Source organism: Lepidochelys kempii, chromosome 2 (assembly GCF_965140265.1).
Source record: "Lepidochelys kempii isolate rLepKem1 chromosome 2, rLepKem1.hap2, whole genome shotgun sequence".
NCBI lineage: Eukaryota > Metazoa > Chordata > Testudines > Cheloniidae > Lepidochelys > Lepidochelys kempii.
The window spans coordinates 67,536,507-67,558,821 of NC_133257.1; the positions used below are offsets into that span (position 1 = coordinate 67,536,507).

General features: G+C 42.9%; 1 protein-coding gene across 2 annotated transcripts in view; it reads right to left on the minus strand.

Annotated features, from left to right (window-relative positions):
• FAM110B (family with sequence similarity 110 member B) overlaps positions 1-8,338 on the minus strand; it is a 457,795-nt gene extending 449,457 nt beyond the window's left edge. For both annotated transcript variants that reach the window (XM_073331097.1, XM_073331096.1), the window contains exon 1: positions 8,176-8,338. The gene's annotated coding sequence lies outside the window, so the exon portion shown is untranslated. The remainder of the gene's footprint in view (positions 1-8,175) is intronic.
• Between the last annotated feature and the right edge of the window lie 13,977 nt (positions 8,339-22,315).

Consider the following 22,315-nt stretch of genomic DNA (forward strand, 5'->3'; position numbering starts at 1 on the left):
AGTAAAGATGGCAAAAAGTTGCATCACGGCCCCATATACAAAGCACAATTATTCAAAGTATATGTTTAGGGCAATTTATGCCACCCTGGTCATCCTACTTTGACCAGTCGGTACATTCCAAATCCCTTGCTGGGTTAGCGTGGTGCACTGTGGCTACCTTCCGGGAGGTGGATTTGGGAGCATGAAGATGCTACTTGATAAATTACAATTCTTAGCAGCCACCAATACCCTCTGAATTCTTAGTCCATTGACAGATCACCATCTGGAAGAACATTGGAGGGGCACACCACGAAGAGTGGAATTGGAGATACAGCAAATGAGTACACTGATCCTCATACCATCTCTAGGTTACAAAAGAGGGCTTACATTTCATTTTCTTTAGACCTACTCTACAGATAATTTTCTGAATTCAAATGTGAAAATAGCAGTTTTCACCTACAGTAACTATCTTAGCATAAAAGTTGAGGCAAAACCCATTATTTTTCTACTGTTTTTCACCAGTGAAGATGTCTTGTGTACCTTCAGGGGGGAAATCCTATCTGACTCGTTGGCAGCCAAGCAGTGATCTGCAACCAACACCATTTTGCTCTTAAGTTGTATCTACACCAAGAATTTTAGGCACTTCTCCCATCATTGGTCTAGCACTGAGCAGGTTCACCAGGGCTAGCAACAGTTGGAGTTAGTGTGGATTGGCTACGGTACCCTTTAGTTTTGTTCTTTCTTGAGCACTAGGCACCCTCTTGCTGAATGGGTGGGGTGGGAAAAGAAGAAGTTTCCTACACCCATTTCTCCTTAGAATATCCACATAATACAGGATAGGGTTTGGCCCTTAGTTGGCACTTTAATCACTTGCTGGACAGTAGGTTCAATAATAAGGTGATTTCAATAGGATTTAGGCACTTTTGAACGTCCTTTAAAATCTGGCCCAGTGTCACCTCATTCATGAGCCTATTGTCCACCAACCCAGAAACCTTGCAGTAATAAATAGTTACTTTTCAACCATGTCCATTCAATCTCATCCCCTGGAAGGCTTTGAGCAGGAGTTTGGACTAGATGACCTCCTGAGGTCCCTTCCAACCCTGATTCTATGATTCTATAATTCTATGTGTCGGAGTGCAATCCACTGTCACTATGCATCCATGCTAATAACAGAAGACAGCTTTCCAGTAGCAACCGCAAATATTTTATTTAGCTTAGACTGTGTATCAGGAAGCACATACTGTAGCTGGAGAAAAAGGTTTGAAAACTGGCATGGTAATAGATATGAGTAACAAATTGCGTGCATTTAACAAAAATGCAGTTCTGTTTCCTTGGAAACAAAAGCATATGTGTATGAAGCAATCCATTTTGTGGGTTTGTGGTATTGTAATCAGGCAGATACTGTGTGAGTTGTGTGCGTGTGACAGAATGTGTATGCAGTTATATGAACAAGTCTGTCTTGGCAGTAGGGAACAGAGTTTGGTTTCCCTATGTGTCACATGCTGGGTAAAATACAGCTAAAAGTATTTCTCTGACTGATTGTCTGAGAGAGCTTTACTATATGAAATTTTTTTTCTGCAACAGTTTACCATAAGTGCACACATAAGTGTGGTTTGAAATCTGGGCCATGTACTCACTTCTCCAGTTCATCTTTTATTTTATTGTAGAACTGTGATGCTTTCATAATATTTGTCCAGAATCCCAATTCTGATAACTTTGCAGTTCTCTGAATACCCAAAGACACCAGTAAAATGACTCATTTAACCAACAGGGGAAATCTAAAATTGAACAGTAGAACTTCTAGACAGTGGAAAAGCACAAACCATAAAATAGGATAGATACTGTACACATGCAAAACAGGAGTCACCCTCATTAATGAACTATTTAAAAATTTGGGAAATTGTCACATCATCTGATTCAGGGACAGCACCCCGGAAGGCTCAGATAAAATAATGTTCTGCCACTCCCCAGCTCCTGAAGTCCTTCAGACTTGTAACATTTGGTTTATAAATCTCCTTTGCTTTCAGTTATCAGACAAGACAGATCTAGCCTATGGATTCAACATTTGTTCAGAACAGTTCCTCCCTCTAAGGCTGTAACACCTAAAAAGCTGTCATCAACCCTTATCACCAAATAGTCACTAACCTCAGAACTAGAAATATATTAGGATTTAATAAGGGCTAAAGGCAATTTAGGAACATTTCTTTTGGCACAAAAGCTCATAAACCCTGGTGTCAAATATTTTTCCAGACACCACGCTACAGAGTCTTAAAAAAAACACAAAACTCCCCCTCACCCCGGTTTTTTCCATTCATTTTGGTCCATTGCTCCACTATTTGGTATTTCACTCCTGTCAGCAGAAAGAGCTGGAGATTTTAGTAACATTTAGATGTAAAGTATGAGGGGCTCATTAAAGGGTCTGAGGGGGGAAATCACTTTCTCCATAGGGATTCCAATGGGACACACTCTCCCTTAGCATGCCCCCTTGAGTCTGTACATAATGTCACTGGTATCTTCAGCTCCAGCAACTCCTGCAGGCTAGCTGCCTCTCACAGGGCCTTCCATGGCTTGGTCGTCTGGCCAAGTCAAGAAGTCCAAACCCCCTTCTGGAATAACTAAGAGGTCCAAATGCAAATCCAAAATATAAATCTCCAAACGAATAATTTCTTCTGCTTTGATTCCTGGGCCCCTTCTCCGGGCCCATGCAGAGCTTCTCCTATATTGCTGCTTCACCAGCAGGATTCCCCAACTGCCTCCCTTCCCCAGGGGATGTGGCACTTTATCTCCGGGCTCTCCCTATTTCCATTTACAGCCCTACCTCAGGAATTCCCCAACAGTAACCAAACCTGTTCCCTGTGAGTTTCTTCTAACCATTGTAGACCCTAACTCAGGGTCCCCTCCACACAGGAGCCTCCTCTGCTCCCTGTGGATCTTCCTATCTCCTTCCCAGGAGCCAGATTCAAACTGTAGGACTGTCTGGTCTAGGCACAATCCCCAGTTTCCTTGCTGGAACTTATTGATAGGAGCACTGAACTGTCTCCCTCAGGGCCAGATTTAGGGGGAGGCAAAGCAGGTGACTGCCTGGGGTGCTGGATTTGGGAGGCACTGGGCTACAAATGTAGTAAAAAAAAAGGGTATTCAAAAGTTTAACCAATGGAGGGGGGAGGGTGCTGAAGATGTTCCTCACCTGGGATGCCGTTTGGTCATGGCTGGCCATGGTCTCCCTTCCCCAGGGATCCTGATAGTGCTCTTTGGGCTCTCAATGTTACCTCTAAACCCCCATTCAGCACTTGTCCCTACTGCTCCACCTCCTGTGGGTTCCTACAGCAGCCACAGAACTTCTCTAGAGCAAGAGCCCTCTTTCTTTCCCTCCTCCTTTCAAGAAACTCTTTATGCTGCTCTCGCAGCTTCTTTCTAGCTCAGTTGCTCCATTACTGATTAGCTAAAAGCCACCACCCGGAATACCTGATTGCTCCCAACTGTAGTCCACTGGTTTGTCATGGGCCAATTAGGACCTAATTCTACTGAAGGGCCATTGGCCCCATGACAAGGATAAAGAGAGCCAAAAAAGAAAACTAATCTCACTCACTGCTCTATTTTTCATGAAGATCCAGACTGAGGTGATTCCTTAATATGTCAGACCACGCCTGCCAACCAATTTGTCCCTGCCCCTCCAAACCTAACCAATTTCTGTTCACATGATCGTACCAGTGCACACAAGGCCAGCCTGGTGATTTTGGGGTGAGTCAAGGAGAATTCTTTGCATTACAGTCCAAATATAAATGACACACTTTATATAAAGAGTGTCGGGAAGGGAAAAATCCAGCTGCAGAAGAGAACCCTTGATGCTGCTGGGCTGTGAGCACAGTTGCCAATATTTAAAAAAAAATTACAAGGGACATTTGTCCAAGCAAATAGGGGATCTGGTGGACAATTAGCTCCCACTGTGAAATTTTAGCAGGATCCAATGCACATAAAGTGTTTTAAACATTAACTACTACATTATTACAACTACCTTACCACCACCTGTATAGTGGGTATTATCCCAATATTACAGATGGGCAGATAACTAGAAAGGTTAAGGCCAGCGCAGGAGTTAGTATCAGGCCTTGAATTAGAATACAATTCTGTACCTAGTCTACTACACTGGGTAACCTCCCACGCTATTGAGATGCCCTTTTTTGTGGCCAGACTTCACACTGGCTGCCCAGCTGATGACTGACCTGTATGGAGCTACTTCTGAGGGAGTGTCCACCAGTGGCAGCCTGGGAGGAACTGTCCTCATGATCCTAGACTGACCTTGGACTCTCAGGGATAAGGGACCCATGACCATAGTTTTCACAGACCCCCAAAGCCAGTCTGTGAAGGAAAAACGGGATAAGCTGTCATCATTAGAAAAATATTACTGACAACCTTTCAACTCAGCTTCATTCCCAAGGCTGTCCTAGAAGGCTGAACTAGAAATGTGCTTAAAAATTAAAATGGAGATTAAATTGGAAAAAATTAAAATGGAAATTAAGATTCTCCTTTATATTGTTAAGTCCCTCAAATTAATGGGAAATATGACCGTGGACTTTGTGGGCCCCAAAGGTTGACTGTAGGCCAGACTGTGTCCTGCATTGAGTGAGTCTGTGGTGAGTGGGGGCTGAAGTTGTAAGGAGCTTTTTTCTCCATAAGTACCAGACACAATCTCACCGGTAAAACTAGGCTAGCCCCCACTGAATTGTTAGGCTTAAAGGGACGCCTCCACATTGTCTAGCAATGCAGTCACCAGTGGTGGAAAGCAACCCTTGCACCCTCTAGAATGGTGTCGTAGCCATGTTTTCTCTGCTCTCCTGGGAGTTCCAAGAGGCATTGTGCCTACTGGAGTTCTACTGAGCTGGTGCACTTATACACCCTCCCAACAAGGGGACATGTCTTAAAGTACACTGTTGTAATAATTGCACCTACAAATCCACCCTAAATGTGAGCTTAACTTTAAAAAGTATCTGAAAGTTCATAAGATGTCACAGAAACCTATAACAACAAATGTTGATGGGAAAAGGTATGGTAGGGAGACAGAAAGACTGAATTAGTTCAATCAACAAGGCAGTATGATATAATTAAAAGGATTGTGTTAAGATCATGCCTGGTAAATAAGAAAAATGTGGAACAAGAAACCAGTCAATTAGAATTGGAATGTGGGATATTAGGCTTAATTGGTGGACAAAATAATGAGGGTGTGCCACCCATCATTCCCTTCTGGGGTCCTTAAAGAAAGACATTTTGGAGGGAAGATATGGAAGGACAGTAGCTATTGGAGTGAGCTTCACCATCCTGGCTGCCACCCCCCCACTATCTCCTGGAACCCCAGACCTTCTTTGTTCTAATCCTGAGAGATGTCCTGACCAGACCTGACCAGAGAAGGGGACCAGATAACATCACCACTTCTACCGGCTCCAGATGAATCCCCAGCACCACCTGGCATGAAAGAGGATTGTACTTTAAAAACAACAGCAGCAACATCAAACACTCTGGCCCATGTCAACTAACATCTTCTCTTTCCCCTCGAAGAACAGTTATTACCCTCTTTGATACCATCTCAGAGAGGGTCAAACAAGAAGGTTTTTCCTTCTAAAATGCTCTCCAGGGAAAAGGAACAAGCGATGTGGTTCAAATAAGAGCCTTATTTAATATTTTACATTTCAAATGCTTTAACTGTTTTCCTTCCTTTCTTTATCTTTTATTAAAGGTTACAAGGCTTTTTAATGGGGTATTTACCCTGGTCCTAAGGAGGTTGTGGTCTCTGTATACCAAACCCCCGATCTTGTTTAACACTGTATAATGATGGGCAGTGACTGGATTATGTTAACACCTTTGGCCCATATATTCCATTTAAATTAATATAACACTTACTCCGTAAATGGCTGTGTCTTAATACTACTGTATGTAGGTCAAATTTTAAATATATAATATCTGTCACTGAGGATAGCACAGTCAGGGAGAGCAAATAAAATTACTAAAAGGGGAAACAGAAGGAGCTTTCTACAACAATTCAGAGCAAAATGAGATGCATGAAGGATGTATGAAGAAAAACAAGTAAACAATCTTTTAGTTAAAAGAAAAGGAGTACTTGCAGCGTCTTAGAGACTAACAAATTTATCTGAGCTCAAATAAATTTGTTAGTCTCTAAGGTGCCACAAGTACTCCTTTTCTTTTTGCGGATACAGACTAACACGGCTGCTACTCTGAAATCTTGTAGTTATTTATTTAGGTTCAGTGTTTAAAATCTCTCTATGTGCATCAACAAAGTGTGAGGATGATGCTAGTCTAGATCTATGCCTCAGTGAATACATCCTGCCACCTTTGGAGCCCTTAGTGCATTTGTGTAACACAAAGTATAGCCATACGTTCTGTCAGGCAATTTATTGCAGGAGAGTGTTTCTCCAAATGTTGTTCATGTACAGAGGCTGCCAGATCAGGATGAACTGTTTTCAGAAGCGCTGTCAAAAAATGACATATGGTACCCTTGATCCACGTGCACAATGCACTGTTGCCAATGACAGCTGTATACATGGTTTGAGGGCACAATATGTAACCATTCAGAGTATCAAGGTTATTATAGAATTCAGTAAGGCCTGGTCTACACTGGGGAGTGGGGGTGGGGGGAAGATCGATCTAAGTTACTCAACTTCAGCTACGTGAATAATGTAGCTGAAGTCAATGTACTTAGATATACTCACCGCGGTGTCTTAACTGCGGTGAGTTGACAGCTGATGCTCCCCCATCCACTCTGCCTGCGCCTCTCACTCCGGTGGAGTACCAGAGTCGATAGGAGAGCGCTCAGCGGTCGATTTATCCCATCTAGACTAGACGCGATAAATCAACCCCTGCTGGATCGATCGCTGCCCGTTGATCCTGCCCATCGATCCTGTGGGTAATGTAGACAAGCCCTAAGTCTCAAAGATGCACATAGCTTGGTCTATCCCTCCTTCCACCAGCAGGTGTAAGAGCAACAAAGGCCTGATCCACAGACTGCTGAAGTCAGTGGAAAGACTCCCATTGTCTTCAAGGAGTTAAGAGGAGGTTTTTTTTAAACCAAAAAACATGTTTTAAACAGACATTTAAAGGAAAGCACAGGGTGAGTGACAACCTTTCTGAAAGTGCACTGAAAATGCACAGGGTGAGTGACAACCTTCCTTTCTCACATAAAAAGATTTCAGTTACTTAAAAGAAGCAAATTTCTTCTTGTGGTTACTAAAGAGTCATTAGACTGAGACGTGGTTAATAGACCCTGACAACAGGTCACATGTTGCAAGAGGCACGGAAATGTCAAATTTAGCATTTCTTATTCAAATAAAATTTCAAAGTTCATACGTGGAAGGAAACAGAACACTGTGCTGGATAGAACAAATGAAGCTTTCCTTGAAATCCTGTCAAAGTTTGTAATGTTGGACCAAAATCTGATTTACTCTTTATATAATATATATAATTATTTCTGACATCCAGATAAATATATTATTTCCACTCCAAACACAGGCATTACTGTTTCTTTCAGAAAGTATCAGAGCCAGCTGTACTACATTCATGAAAAAGCTTCCAAGGACAAATGGAAATGTGGAGGCAGTAGAGGAAAAACAATAAAACATCAGATTTCATTTCAAGCTTCTCAAGGGCTATTAAACAGAAGTGAGAACTTGTTAATAAATATTCTGAAAAATAACTTGCTAGTGTGTTGGGAGTCAAAATAGATGTGGTGGACACACTCTGGTTCCCATCAGATGTCTATCCATTTCACCACAATCTGGCAACAGCTGGCAGTCTTTTTTCAAGGGAACTCCAGGTCTGGGACCTGTGTAGGAGGTGGTGGTAAGCCATCACTGAGATGAACTGGCAGAGCTGTATGGGAAATCTGTCACAACACTTGCTCACACAGACCTGATGTTGGGCAATGCTGAACATCTCCTGTGTGGTCCTGGAGGCCCTCAATTCCCAATGACATCATACTACTGAGAACTGAATAATAAAGACTCCAGGAATAGTGGGAAATTGAACTCCGGGCTCTGATTCACAAAACAGGTTTGTCCCTAGTTGACCAAATTTATTCATGATGGTAAAACATTCACTCAAAAACTATAAAGATAATACTAATACTTATTGTGTAAGGTGACGTGGTTTCAAACCCTATCTGGAACCAGAGAATAAGAACACGCTTACCTGAATTCTGGGCTGCTAGCAGCATCTGTTTTAAACGTGCATTTTCTTTCCGTAGTGTTTGATTTTCCTTTATCAATTTTTCAAGAACAGCAAATGGGTTTTCTTCCTCACTGCACTCCTCATCCCCCTCCCCCATGTCTTCATCCTCTTCCAGCTGGAGATCCTCCCATGACAGCTGAAAGCAATTGTCTTCCAATGCAGATCTTTGTCTTAACTCTCCTGCCAGTTCTGACTTCACCGACACAGATGGCAAGCTGTAGATGGCATGGAGTTGAGCAGGCGCTGTTGATGCTAGACCAGCAGCCGTGGAAGAAAGGTTCTGAGTTGCACACATTTTTCTTCTTTTGCTGCTCAGGCAGACATCATCGTCCACTGTTTTGCTGACTGGGAGTGACTGGACATTGGAATCCATGTAAAGTGTTTTACCCATATTGCTGGCATTTTCTCCTTCTTCTTTCAGCAGGAGATCCAAGATATCATTCCCAGATATGCCTTTCCTTTCAGCAATGAGTTTGCAAAAGACTTTTTCTTTTTCCTTACAGTGAGTCAGACCTAGAGAAACCAAAGCACCATATGATTTCAAATACAGATTTTGAAAATGAAATTTCATGGATTCCTAAAAACATTGCCTGCTGCAGACTTTTGCTTCTCTTTTTTTTAATGGCTTCTTCAGTGCTTATATACTATTCCTTCTAGAACAGAGACTTTGATTTCAGGAGACCTACATTTTAGCAAAGACTGTTTGTACAGGTGTGAAGTTCCCAAATATGAAAACTGAGGACTGTTGCTAAGATCCTGCTGACATTGTAATGGAGAGAAAAAACAACAAAACAAAACAAAAAACCTGATGTGGCTGCATGCCAGTAATATTAAATAAAATGAGAGCTGACACGTGCCCAGCTGAATGCATCTTTGCTTTGCAATTTTGAGAGACAACACTGCTGGATGTATTGAAGCTTTGTGTAAGTGTATTGGCCTCTTGTCTTTTTTATCTTCATGCATACAAACGGGGCTCAAATGAAGGCGTTAGATGTCCTCTGAAGGTAAAAATAATCCACACCACAACCCTCCTCATATAATTTAAGTGGTGGCAGCATCTGACAATGAGGATTAAGATGTTATGAGCTTGCAGTCTAAAATGCTTGAGCACTCCTATGCATGAGTCTATCACCTTATGGCTTGAGACTCAGAGCTGTGACTAGCAACCATGCAAACAAAATACACTATACTTGTAAACGTTGTTCATGGTCCCAGCATGCAAAGTGATTATTGCATCCAAAAGATCACCATTTATGAGTGAGCCTTCCAGTCTGGGCAAATCTGTTATATGGAATGGAAAACCTATGAGCTTAATTCTGATCTCACATTGTTTTTACACTGATATCAGAAGAGCAAATCCTGATTTACAACCCATCCTGGACAATGATCCCACACTTTCACAGACCTTGGGAGGCAGGCCAGTCCTTGCCCACAGACAACCCACCAACTTGAAGCATATTCTCACCAGCAACTACACACCGCACCATAATACTCTAACTCAGGAACCAATCCATGCAACAAACCTCGATGCCAACTCTGCCCACATATCTACACCAGCGACACCATCACAGGACCTAACCAGATCAGCCACACCATCACCGATTCGTTCACCTGCACGTCCACCAATGTGATATATGCCATCATGTGCCAGCAATGCCCCTCTGCTATGTACGTCGGCCAAACTGGACAGTCCCTACATAAAAAGGATAAATGGACACAAATCAGATATTAGTAATGGCAATATACAAAAACCTGTAGGAGAACACTTCAATCTCGCTGGACACACAAGAGCAGATTTAAAGGTAGCCATCCTGCACAAAAAAACTTCAGGACCAGACTTCAAAGAGAAACTGCTGAGCTTCAGTTCATTTGCAAATTTGACACCATCAGCTCAGGTTTAAACAAAGACTGTGAATGGCTCGCCAGCTACAAAAGCAGTTTCTCCTCCCTTGGTGTTCACACCTCAACTGCTAGAAGAGGGCCTCATCCTCCCTGATTGAACTAACCTCATTATCCCTCACCTGGTTCTTGCTTGCATATTTATACCTGCCTCTAGAAATTTCCACTACATGCACCCCACGAAAGCTTATGCTCCAATATGTCTGTTAGTCTATAAGGTGCCACAGGACTCTTTGCCGCTTTTACAGATCCAGACTAACATGGCTACCCTTCTGATACTTAAATCCTGATTGATACCAAACACAGCAGACTCAAGTTCCCCTAATTTTCCCCTTTCTGCTTAACGTTTTAAAAAGACTTGTGCAAAGAGCTTTGTCTAGAGCTATTAGTAGTGAGGGTAGGCAGCATGCAAGCCCCTCATCCAGCTTTGTTAGTCAATTTTGAATCTCAACACCCCACAGCCCTGGGTTGCTTTAGCACGGTTGCAAAGATTACAACCATGCTAAAGCATCAAACTCATTTTGTAACCTATTATAAAACAAGATTAGAACAAAAGTGGTCATCAGAGGTTACAGGCACAAACCTATTGTGTCAACTAGCTATCCCCTTATATTCATTTTACTCAGAAAGAAGGAGTGAGCAGAACTGGAGTGACCAAAGGTCCAGAACTAAAACAGGAGGCCTGTTTTCATCAGGTGGTTTTCAGAACTGACACTAAACCAATGAATGAGAGAAACCTAGAAAAACAGCATGAGTAAACTCTTTCAGAATTGTTATAATACAGTTGAGGAGAAAATTTCATTCTAAGGATGAAATTCTCTGCTGGTGTAGATTGGCACAGCTCCACTGAAGGCAAAGAAGCTACACCAACTTACACCAGTAGAAAATCTGGCCCTAAGCATCTATCTTTAGCCACTTACAACTTTGCATATTACACATATAACGTGAACAATATTAACCCAAGTTCATATACATATGGGTTAATATTCTCCATGATCCAGGTGGGCAAACTTTTTGGCCCGAGGGCCACATCTGTGTGGGGAAACTGTATGTAGGGGGTTGGGGTGCAAGAGGGATGCAGGGTGGAGGAGGGGGCTCAGGGCAGGGAGTGGGGTGCAGGAGGGATGAGGCAGGGGGCTCAGGGCAGGAGGTTAGGGGGACTCGGGGTAGGGGGTTAGGGTGTGGGATGCAGGAGGGGTTCAGGGTGTGGAATCCGGCCCAGCACTGCTTACCTCAAGCGGCTCTGGGGTGGCAGCGGCATGCAACGGGACTAAGGGAGGCTCCCTCCCTTCCCTGGCCCCATGCCACTTCCAGAAGTGGCCAGCATGTCCGGCAGTGGCTCCTGGGGTCGGGGAGGAAAGCAACTCCACCGTGCGCTGACCTCGCCTGTGGGTACCACCTCCCAAGATCCCATTGGCCGCCGTTCCCCATTCCCAGCCAATGGGAGCTGCAGGGGGTGGTGCCTGCAGGCGAGGGCAACACACTGAGCCCTCTGCCCCACCCCTCTTCCAGGAACCGCAGGGACGTGGTGCCAGCTGCTGCCGGGAGCAGCGCGGGGCCAGGGCAGGAAGGGAGCCTGCCTTAGCCCTGCTGTGCCACCGGGCTGGCAATCCTGTGGGCTGGATTGAAAGCCCTGATGGGCCGGATCCATTCTGAGGGCCATAGTTTGCCCTCCCCTGTCCAAGATGAATCTTTTGGAAAGCATTGAGAAGTTTCACTTCAAACTTTGCCAACGACTTCATCCTAAATGAGAAGCATACTTTTTTGGGGGCATTTTTGGTTAAAGGTGGTTTTAAAGTAACATGTTCACTGATGTTTGAAAATTGCATATAGGTGCATGTGCGATATACTTTGAACTTTGTGTATGAGAAATTGTATTTCAGTCTTGATCATTTATGTCCTGTTAAATCAAACAACAAAGAACAAACTGATATTAAGTTTCCAAAGAAGGGAGAGAGAGAGTGTGACTCATTTTGTAGCACTTTGCATCTGAACTGAAACACAAAATGTTCATGGCTTGGAACCATGCAGACAGGCTCCTACCTATTTAAAGGGGACTTTCAGGAAAACACAGTAGCATCTTACAGTTATATCACCCGTCTATCAAGCAGCAGTAGATACTGAGGCCTAGAAAATCAGTTTCCCACTGGAGGAGAAATCAGCAGCATGGAGTCAGGATATGTTTTTAGTGTAATTTGTTTATTTACACTACATACCAGTCCTTGAACTGAGGTCAACCACCACCCAGGCAAACTTTCTTTCAGAAATGTCAACCCAACCACCAAAGTCCAGTTCCCAGAAAATGGGGGGAGAAATTTGGGAGAGGGATAGCTCAGTGGTTTGAGCATTGGCCTGCTAAACCCAGGGTTGTGAGTTCAATCCTTGAGGGGGCCATTTAGGGATCCAGGGCAAAAATTGGGGATTGGTCCTGCTTTGAGCAGGGGATTGGACTAGATGACCTCCTGAGGTCCCTTCCAACCCTGATATTCTATGATTCTATGAAACTACGCTACACCAAGACTCAACTCAGCAGAGATTATGGCAGAGAGCAAACTCTTGTTTGCAACAGCTTACCTCAAGGAATCAACATAACAAAACTAACAATACACCATTTCTTCAAAGGCTGTATACTATGTGTAACAATGCTACCTAATGTCTCCTGCCATACGTTACATAACTAGATACAACACATGACTGTTTAGCACAAGCAGTAGTACAATGCTCCTAATATATGCATGAACCAGTAGGTATAAAGTGAAGTGCTATGCAATGAAATCAAACTGAAATCAACACAGCTTTCATTTATTTTAATGCTTTATTGGATAGATGTGTGTGTGGAGTGCCAATGTTACATACACATACGTACATACACACAGCATCTGTCTATGACATAATGAATTTCAATCTCATGCTAAAATCTGTGCAGTGCATTTTTTTAAATGTACAATTTTTTAAATAAATGCCTCAGGAATGTATACATCTCTCAGGATCAGGCTTCTTTAAGGACCAGAGGTGGGGCCCTCAAAATCAGTGATCACTGTTAGAGATAAACAAAAGAGGACCCCAGTTATTCCTAACTGAAGCTCAGACAGAGAGTTCCAGAACAAAGCTCTACATGGCAGGGGTAGAGAACTCCAGGTCTCACGGGTCTCCCTGCCCCCGCTACCACCCCTTCATTAATTATGTAACCTGAAATCTTTGACTGATCTGCCTCGCAATAAATTACCCTTTAGCTCCTCCTAGTGGATCAGTATAAACTGCAGAACACTTCAGATACTCATATTTACATCCTTCTCAATTGGACCTATATTAGAGTTGCCAATTTTGGTTGGACTTGTTCCTGGAGGTTTCATCACATGACATAATCTTTAAGTAAAGATGAATCTTTAATTCCTGGAGACTCCATGACAATCCTGAAGGCTTGGCAACCCTAACCTATATTATTATTGTTTGTTTATATTACTGTAGCACCGCAAAGCCCTAGCGATGGCCCAAAACCACACTGTACTGGGCTCTGCACAAACAGAACAAAAAGATGTTACATGCCCCAAACAGCTTACAGCTCTCTGTGCACTGAGCTCCTGCACATTTGTGCTGAAAAAACCCTCTATGCGACTTCCAGCTCCCTTCCCCACCCCAGGCTTTAAGCCCTCCTAGACTCATGCCTCTGTCTAATTCACACCAGGATCCTATCCTTCATCCACATGCCCCACGTAGTTGCACCAGCATGGTCTGGAGTCAGCTGCTGGTCAGTTTATGAACATGTATTATGTATTAATTATTATTTGTATTACCTGCCAGGATACTAGTGTGCTAGGTGCTGTACATCTGTAGAATCAGCTGGGTACAAATACAGCCCAGTAATGGGGAAGCGGAGGAAACAAGTGTGGAGACAGAGAGGAACCCTGCAATTCTATATCCTGCCACAAAATGGAGAGGTTTCAGAGTAGCAGCTGTGTTAGTCTGTAACCGCAAAAAGAAAGGAGGACTTGTGGCACCTTAGAGACTAACAAATTTATTTGAGCATAAGCTTTTGTGAGCTACAGCTCACTTCATCGGCTGTATCCGATGAAGTGAGCTGTAACACACAAAAACAAGGTGGAGAGTTTCTCCACCATAAACTTAGGATAGGGGTTTTCTTCATCTCAGTCAGAAAAAAAAGAGCAAAATAGCAAGTAAAGGGAGATGTGCTTCAGTTGAGGAAAAAAACAGCCCTTACCTTACAGAGTATCATGTCAGCTGTAGATCAAGATGGCAGTACTTCCAAGTTCAAACTTTCAAAAAACATGAACTGCCCCCCCCACCACGAAATTTTTAAACAAATAAATGTGAGATTCTTTTTATTTGCCCTCTCATTTCCAAGTTGCTATATTGCACTCAGGTCACATTTTCAAGCTTTTCTCTGCAACCACAAGGGCTAGAAACTAAGGGTATGTCTACACTACAAAGTTGTCAACAAAACTTTTGTCCTTCACGGTACTTAAAAAAGCCCCCATGCGAAAGAGAAAAGTTTTGTTGATGCAAGTGGCAGTGTGAATGTGACTTTTTCTGCAGGAGCACTCTCCTGCCGACAAAGTTAATGCCGCTCACAGGGCTGGAAGTATTTTGTCAGCAAACGTGCCAACAAATTACCGATAAAAAGCATTCACACACGCTGACTTTTAGTGACAAGGCTGTGTCGACACAGCCTTGTCACTAAAAGCTGAGTGGTGTAGACAAACCCGCATTTTTAAAAAGTGAAAGCCATAATTCTCACCTAACCATTTGTTCGACGGAGCTGGGGGTTCAAGCAAAACACCAGGTATTACCAGAGTTGGCAATTAGAGCTGTGTGGAAAAAGGCAATTCCATTTTGTGGAGAATGTTGATATTCTGAAAACTGTTTGCTTCCAATTTGGAATGAAAACTAAAACTTTTGAAATTCTCTGCATAAGAAAACAGAGGCCCAGTTCTGGGGCAATCTGCCTGGTGAGCTGCCCTAGAGTTGTGGACCCTGGAAGCCCTGGAAGCCCCAATTCAGAGGCAGTGCACAAAGCTGTAGTAAGCGGAGGCCCTGAAACATAAATTCTTGTATCAGAGGCCTAGTCTGAGGCCTGAAGCCTGAATTAAAGTAAAGCCTGAACCAAAGTACCTCCAGGCAGTGATAAGCAAAGCTGGGCTGTGAGCCAGAGGCAGGTCCCACTCACAGAAGTTGGCAAGAAAAGGTTGTTAGAGGCAGGTGCACACACACACATAAGGGGTAATGAGAGAACCTTGTGCCAAGACGGCAGCAAGACACTCCATAGACATAACAAGGAACAGCCAGGTGCATCTTAAAGACAGGGTCAAAAGGACAACATGATGGATAGATTCGTTTGAACTATGATGAGTAATCGGTCCTGCAACAGTATAAAAGTAGGTCCCGGGCGCATATCTTTGACCAGCCTAGGGGGCAGTGGAGTGTCCCGCCACTGACTGAGCTGTGTCCATTGCCAGGGAGCACAAATTCGTAGTATGCCCTGTAGAGTCTATAGGGAACTATTACTGTGCTTCGTTTGACAATAAACCTGGCTTGGGTTCCTTCGTACCTTACTAGAGTCTGTGGTTTTTGGGGGTTCTCTCGAGGTCTGCTGTGTTAGCTATCTGCGCAGAGCTGGGGCAGCACACAGAGGGAACATGCATGCAGCCGACTGTTATAATCATCGAACAAGAGCAGAGCACCACACCGGTAGCTACCGACAACAGTAGCATGCTGTCAAGGAGCTGGGCAGGTAAACTAGCAGGAAGCCAGGTGGGTTTCAAATGAAAACCAGCCTGGGTTCCAGCAGATCTTTGTCAAACTCACACCATCTCTGTAAAATATTTTAATTCTGACAAATTTCATCAGATTTTTGCCAGCCTGACTGTCAGGGGGTGGCTGCCTGTAGGGCTCTCCCCCTCATGGTCTCAGGATGACCCTGTAAGCAGCCCCTGCCTCAATTTCCCTCTTCCAGAATCCCCAGTAACTCCACACAAGCTCTCTGAGCATAAATAGCCCTTTGCAGGGTTAGTTTATTACAAATGTCCCACAACCATAATCCAGAATTCCCCAGCACAGTCCAAAGAATATATTTCACCTTTCAAGTCCCAACAATCCAGCAACACCCCAAATACTGTACTACTCTGGCATCTCTCAGCACGCATCACCTCTCAGGTACTGCCACATCACTCACCACGCCTCACTCCAGCCCCTCCAGCTGAGGTGGTGCTCTGCCCTGTTTTCCGTTCAGGTATGGTCCCAGCATTTGCCCAGAGACATCAGTGGTCTCACCTCTCTATCATTACCCAGCCTTCAGCCCACTTTGGCCCTGCAGCTTCAGCTCTCTGGTTCAAAGAGCCAGCAGGTGTCTCCTCTGCTGCTCTTAGCCTTCAGCCCCCTCTGGCATGGGGAAGTTATAGTGACCTCCACCACCACCCTGACTGTCTTCTGCTTTTAAATTGCCACTGTTCATCTAGGGAGCTCTCAGTGCTCTATCCCTCAGGGGCATCTCCATTCCTGAAGCTCTCAGCCCAGCTCTGCTCTTCTTTTGAGAGGTCTCTTTCTGGACTCTGGTTTCTGAACTCTCTTTCTTGCCTTTGGGCTGTCTCTCATTTATAACTCCCAGGGGACAGCCCTCCCTCCTTGTTTCCCCAACTAGGGCATACCTTGACTACAACAGGAGAGCTGGGCCTGATTTCATGGGGTCCATCTACTCTGGGGACCAGACATCCTGATAAAAATCAGGATTGTCCCAGTATTAGAGACTTTGTTCCATGTCCCGACCAAAGTACTGTTGGGACGTAATTTGTTCTGATTTTTCATGGGGCTGAAGGAGCCCCAGCCTGAGCTGCATGGGGCTGAAGTAGCTCTAGCCATGGGGGGCCGAAGTAGGCTCAGGTTTCAAGGGGCTCAAGGAGCCATGCCAGGCTGGAACGTCATCAACGAAGTATAAAACTGCTGATGCTGAAAATTGAGAGCTGTGTGATCTTCAGTAAAAGACAGCCTATGTGCACATTCTATTTTTAGTTTTTGTAAATCTTTATATGCAATTACTCCTTCTGCCTCCTGAAAAATAAGGGTCCTGATTTTTCACCCTTGCTATCTGGTCACCCTACCAGCTACCCTGTTGCACAGATCTATTGGCAACCCTATATTTTCTTGTTCCTCCTTGCAGCCAGAGGGCAGGGAGAGGGAAAGGATACCTGCACTCTCAGGACCCATCCTCCAGCTCTCTTGTGCCTCCTCTTTATATTCCTCCTCTATGCCCCAATTCAGTAAACATCCCCCTTCAACAAAGCACTTAAGCACATGTTTTAAGCAGGTGCTTAAATCCCATTTGTATTCATGGCTTTTAAGGACATGCTTAAGTGTCTAGCTAAATCACACCCTGAATGAACACCCAGCTGATCCTTGGTGAGAGCTATGTATACCCGACCACAAGCTCTTTATAATACATATCTGTGTAATTGTCGTATTAATCATGCTCCTTTCATTACCAACATATATATATATTGAAGCCAACCAGGAGAATCTGGAGTTTGCAGAGTCTGTCTGTTCATATTGACCTATAGGAAGCCAAAAAAAGTCAAAAGATGTCAGTTGTAGGGAAATTTTTGCTATCACTTTAAAACTCCTTTTCTATTATTTTCCAAACTTCTCAGAAAAACTCTAGTCTTGTGTGAGATGTGGTATGTGAAATTTTATGTGCATTGGTTTCTTTCAGGGTATGATGGGAGTTATAGGGATTCAAAATCAGCCTTCCAATGGGAAGCTTCAATCTTAGCTATGGAGCGTCTAGCACCACTCTGTATGACATACACACTCACACATCTCATATATATTTGGATTATATCCCTGGGTGCTGATTCTACACAGGCTTATGCATGTGCTTTACACGTGGTTAATTAATCCTATTGAATTCAATAGGCAACTCACAGTGTGCAAAATAACCTTCAACATAAGTCTTTACAGGATCAGGACCTTGGATTGCCAGACACCATGTTATATTACACACAGACATCCCTTCTACAGTGAAATACTCCTGACTGCAACTAAGAAATAGGCCAATCCAGCATTTTTACAAGTATATTTCATAATGTTCTACAATAGGAAAGCAATACCATATTCTTTAAAAAAAAAGAAAGAAAGTGAGAAATGCTTTGACCTTAAATGTCTATGAGAATCAATGAGCTAGAGCTTCCGAAGACAACAATTCTACAAACATGGGGCAAAATAACCTGAACTCCGACATCAGCAAAACAGAGATTAAATGCTAGGAAAGACAAAGGGCTTGTGTTGGCAGTTCAGAGTGAGTTGGACAACAGTCAAAGCTTAACTCAGCCAAATGCAAAGGAGCATTACTAAGGTACTATCAAACCTGGGAGAGAACAGCAATTTTTTTAAATGAGTTTTTCAGAAATGGCAGGGATGGGATTCCTTCTGGAGGCAGGTGATAGATGATCGAACTTTCAGTACAAGAGAGGTTAACAGGGAAGTTGTAACAGCTGTATCTCTTGCAGCATGACTGCCACCGGAAAAACGCATGAAATAAGGAACTTTGGCTGAAACAAGAAGCAGAGCCAAAGCTGCAATGCCCTGGGTTGACAGTAATGAAACATTTTACAAATTGTTCCAACTGCACTTGTGATTCTAAAGCAAGTTCATGTTCAAAATAATCACCCAGATTCTTTTTTTCCCTTCAGAGCTTAAATAAATAGCAGACATTCATATCATTTCACTCAATGATGCTCCATTTAATAGCTGATTACTCCTTCAGGAACAGTGCTTCAGGCTTGAACAGTCAACATATTCTTTGTGAGGCCAGGCTTATATAACTACAGAATAAGACTCTTCTTGATCAAAGATGTCACAGACGAAAATAAAGTTGTGTGCATCAGCATAAAGTGAGAAGAACTATCCAGTGAAAGGAGACAGACCAGAAAAGAAATAGTACAAAACAGAAAGAGTCTCATTCAATTATAACACATGAAGGCAGATAACTAAATATTGACAAATTCTATACTATGCAACTGCTAGAAATCTAAATACTAACATGGGTGAACTTGAGTGCCTGGTATTAAATGAAGATATTGATATAATAGGCAACACAGAAACATGGTGGAATGATGATAATCAACAGAACACGATAACACCAGGGTACAAAATATATAGGATTGACAACATAGGTCATGCTGGTGGCGGTGAGGCACTCTATGTAAAAGAAAGCATAGAGTCAAATATAATAAAAATCTTACATGAATCAAAACTGTACCATAGAATCTTTAGATAGAAATTCCATGCTTGAATAATAAGTGCATAGCAGCAAGAATATACTACGAACCACCTGACCAGAAAGGTAATGGTGATTGTGAAAAGCTCAGGGAGATTAGAGAGGCTACAAAACTAGAAAACCCAGTAATAATAGTGGATTTCAACCATCCCCATATTAACTGGGTATGGGTCACCTCAAGATGGAATGCAGAGACAAAATTTCTAGACACCATGATGTAGGATTCATACAGGGTTCATGCGCTTGGCAACACACACGGCTCCTCTCAAGGGCATGAACCTTGGAAACTCGCCCAGATGGCATGAACCGTGGGAGGCCTCCCAGGACTGGGCTCAAGGCCTGAGAGCAAGGAATGCGGTAGATAGATATTGGTAAATAAGAATATTAAACAAAGCCAGTGTATTCCTTTTATCTGTTGGAGTATGTAATGCGCAGGAGGAGGGAAAGAAATAAAAGAGAGGGTGGAAAGCTGACAGGCAGACCAGCCTGTCGGCAGACCAGCCTGCTTGCTTGCTTAAAGCCTTGTTCTGTCTTGTATTTGAACCGCAACACCATGAGTGTCTGCTTCTTGGAGCAGCTAAGCCTGGAACCCACAAGGGGAGAGCCAATTCTTGATTTAGTCCTAAGTAGAGCACAGGATGTGGTCCAACCACTTGGTAATAGCGACCATAATGTAATTGAATTTAACATCGTTGTAGAGGGGAAATACCAAAGATATCCACCACAGTAATTACACAAAAATAAATAAGCTAGTTAAATAGATATTAAAGGAACAGTGTCCAAGGTAAAATGCCTGTAAACTGCATGGAGACTATTTAAAAACACTATAAGGTATGTATACCCCAAATTTTAAAAAATAGGATAAAGAAGTGCCACTGTGGCTAAACAGCAAAGTAAAAGAGGAGGTTACAGGACAAAAAGCATCCCTTATACATTGAAAGTCAAATCCTAGTGAGGAAAATAGAAAGGAGCATAAACTCTGGCAAGTCAAGTGTAAAAGTATAATTAGGCAGACCAAAAAAGAATTTGAAGAGCAACAAGCCAAAGACACAATAACTAACAGCAAAAGTACATGAGAAGCAAAAGCCTACCAAAAATCAGTAGAGCCATTGGATGATCAAGGTGCTATAGGAGAAGGCTGTTGTGGAGAAGCTAAATGAATTCTTGCCATTTGTCTTTACTGGAGAGGATGTGAGGGAGATGCTCACATCTGAGTTATTTCTTTGTAGATGACAAACTTGAGTAACTGTCCCAGATAGAGCTATCAATAGAGGAGGTTTTGAAAAGAATTGATAAATTAAACAGAAATAAGTCACCAGGGCCAGATGGTATTCATCGAAGAGTTCTGAAGAAACTCAAATATGAAATTGCAGAAATACTAACTGTGGTATGTAACCTATAATTTAAATCAGCCTCTGTATCAGATGACTGGAGGATAGATAATGCAAAGCTAATTTTTTAAAAAGGCTCCAGAAGTGCTCATGGCAATTACAAGCCAGTACGCCTAACTTCAGTACCAGGCAAAGTGGTTTAAACTATAATAAAGAACAGAATGATCAGACACATAGAGGAACACCATATGTTGGGGAAGAGTCAACAGGGCTTTTGTAAAGGGAAATCATGCCTCACCAATCTATTAGAATTTTTTGTCAATCAACATGTGGACAAGGGTGATTCAGTTGATATACTGTTCTTGGACTTTCAGAATACCTTTGACAAGGTCCCACACCCACCAAAGGTTCTGAAGCAAAGTAAGTAGTCATGGGATAAAAGGGAGGTCTTCTCATGGATCAGTAACTGGTTAAAAGACAGGAAACAAAGGGTAGGAGTAAAAGGTGAGTAAAAGGTGAGTTTTCGTAATAGAAAGAGGTAAATAATGAGGTCCCCCAAGGACAACTGCTGTTCACCATATTCATAAATGATCTGGAAAAAGGGGTGAACAGTGAGGTGGCAGAGTTTGCAGACAATACAAAATTACTCAAGATAGTTAAGTCCAAAGCTGACTGTGAAGAGTTACAAAGAGACCTCACAAAACTGAGTGACTTGGCAACAAAATGACAGTTGAAATTCAATGTTGATAAGTGCAAAGTAACACGCATTGGAAAAATAATTCCAACTATATATATACACAAAAGGATTGGTTCTAAATTAGCTACTACTCAAGAATGATCTTGGAGTCACCCCGGATAGTTCTCTGAAAACATCTGCTCAATGTGCTGTGGCAGTCAAAAAAGCGAACAATGTTAGGAACCATTAGGAAAGGGATAGATAAAAAGACAGAAAATATAACACTACTATATAAATCCATTATATGCCCACACCTTGAAAACGGTGTGCAGTTCTGGTCACTCCAACTCAGAAAAGATATATTAGAATTGGAAAATGTAAAGAGAATAGCAACAAAAAATGACTAGGGATATGGAACAACTTCCATGTGCTGAAAGATTAAAAAGACTGGGACTGTTCAGTTTAAAAAGCAGATGACTGATGGGTGGTGGAATATGGTAGAGTTCTATAAACTCAGGAATGGGTAGAGAGCACAACACAAGAACCTGGGGTCACACAATGAAATGAATAGGCAGCAGCTTTAAAACAAACATGAGGAAGTACTTCTTCACACAATGCACAGTCAATCTGTGGAACTCATTGCCAAAGGATGTTGTGAAGGCCAAAAGAATAACTGGACTCATAAAAGAACTAGATACCTTCATGGAGGATGGGTCCATCAATTCCTATTACCCAAGATGGTCAGGAATACAATCCTATGCTTCAGCTTTCCCTAAAACTTTGATTGCCAGAAGAGATGGGGATGGATCACTCCTTCATTGCCCTGCTCTGGTTCCTTCCCTCTGAAGTATCTGGCACTGACCACTGTTGGAAGACAGGATGCTGAGCTAAATAGACCATTGGTCTGAC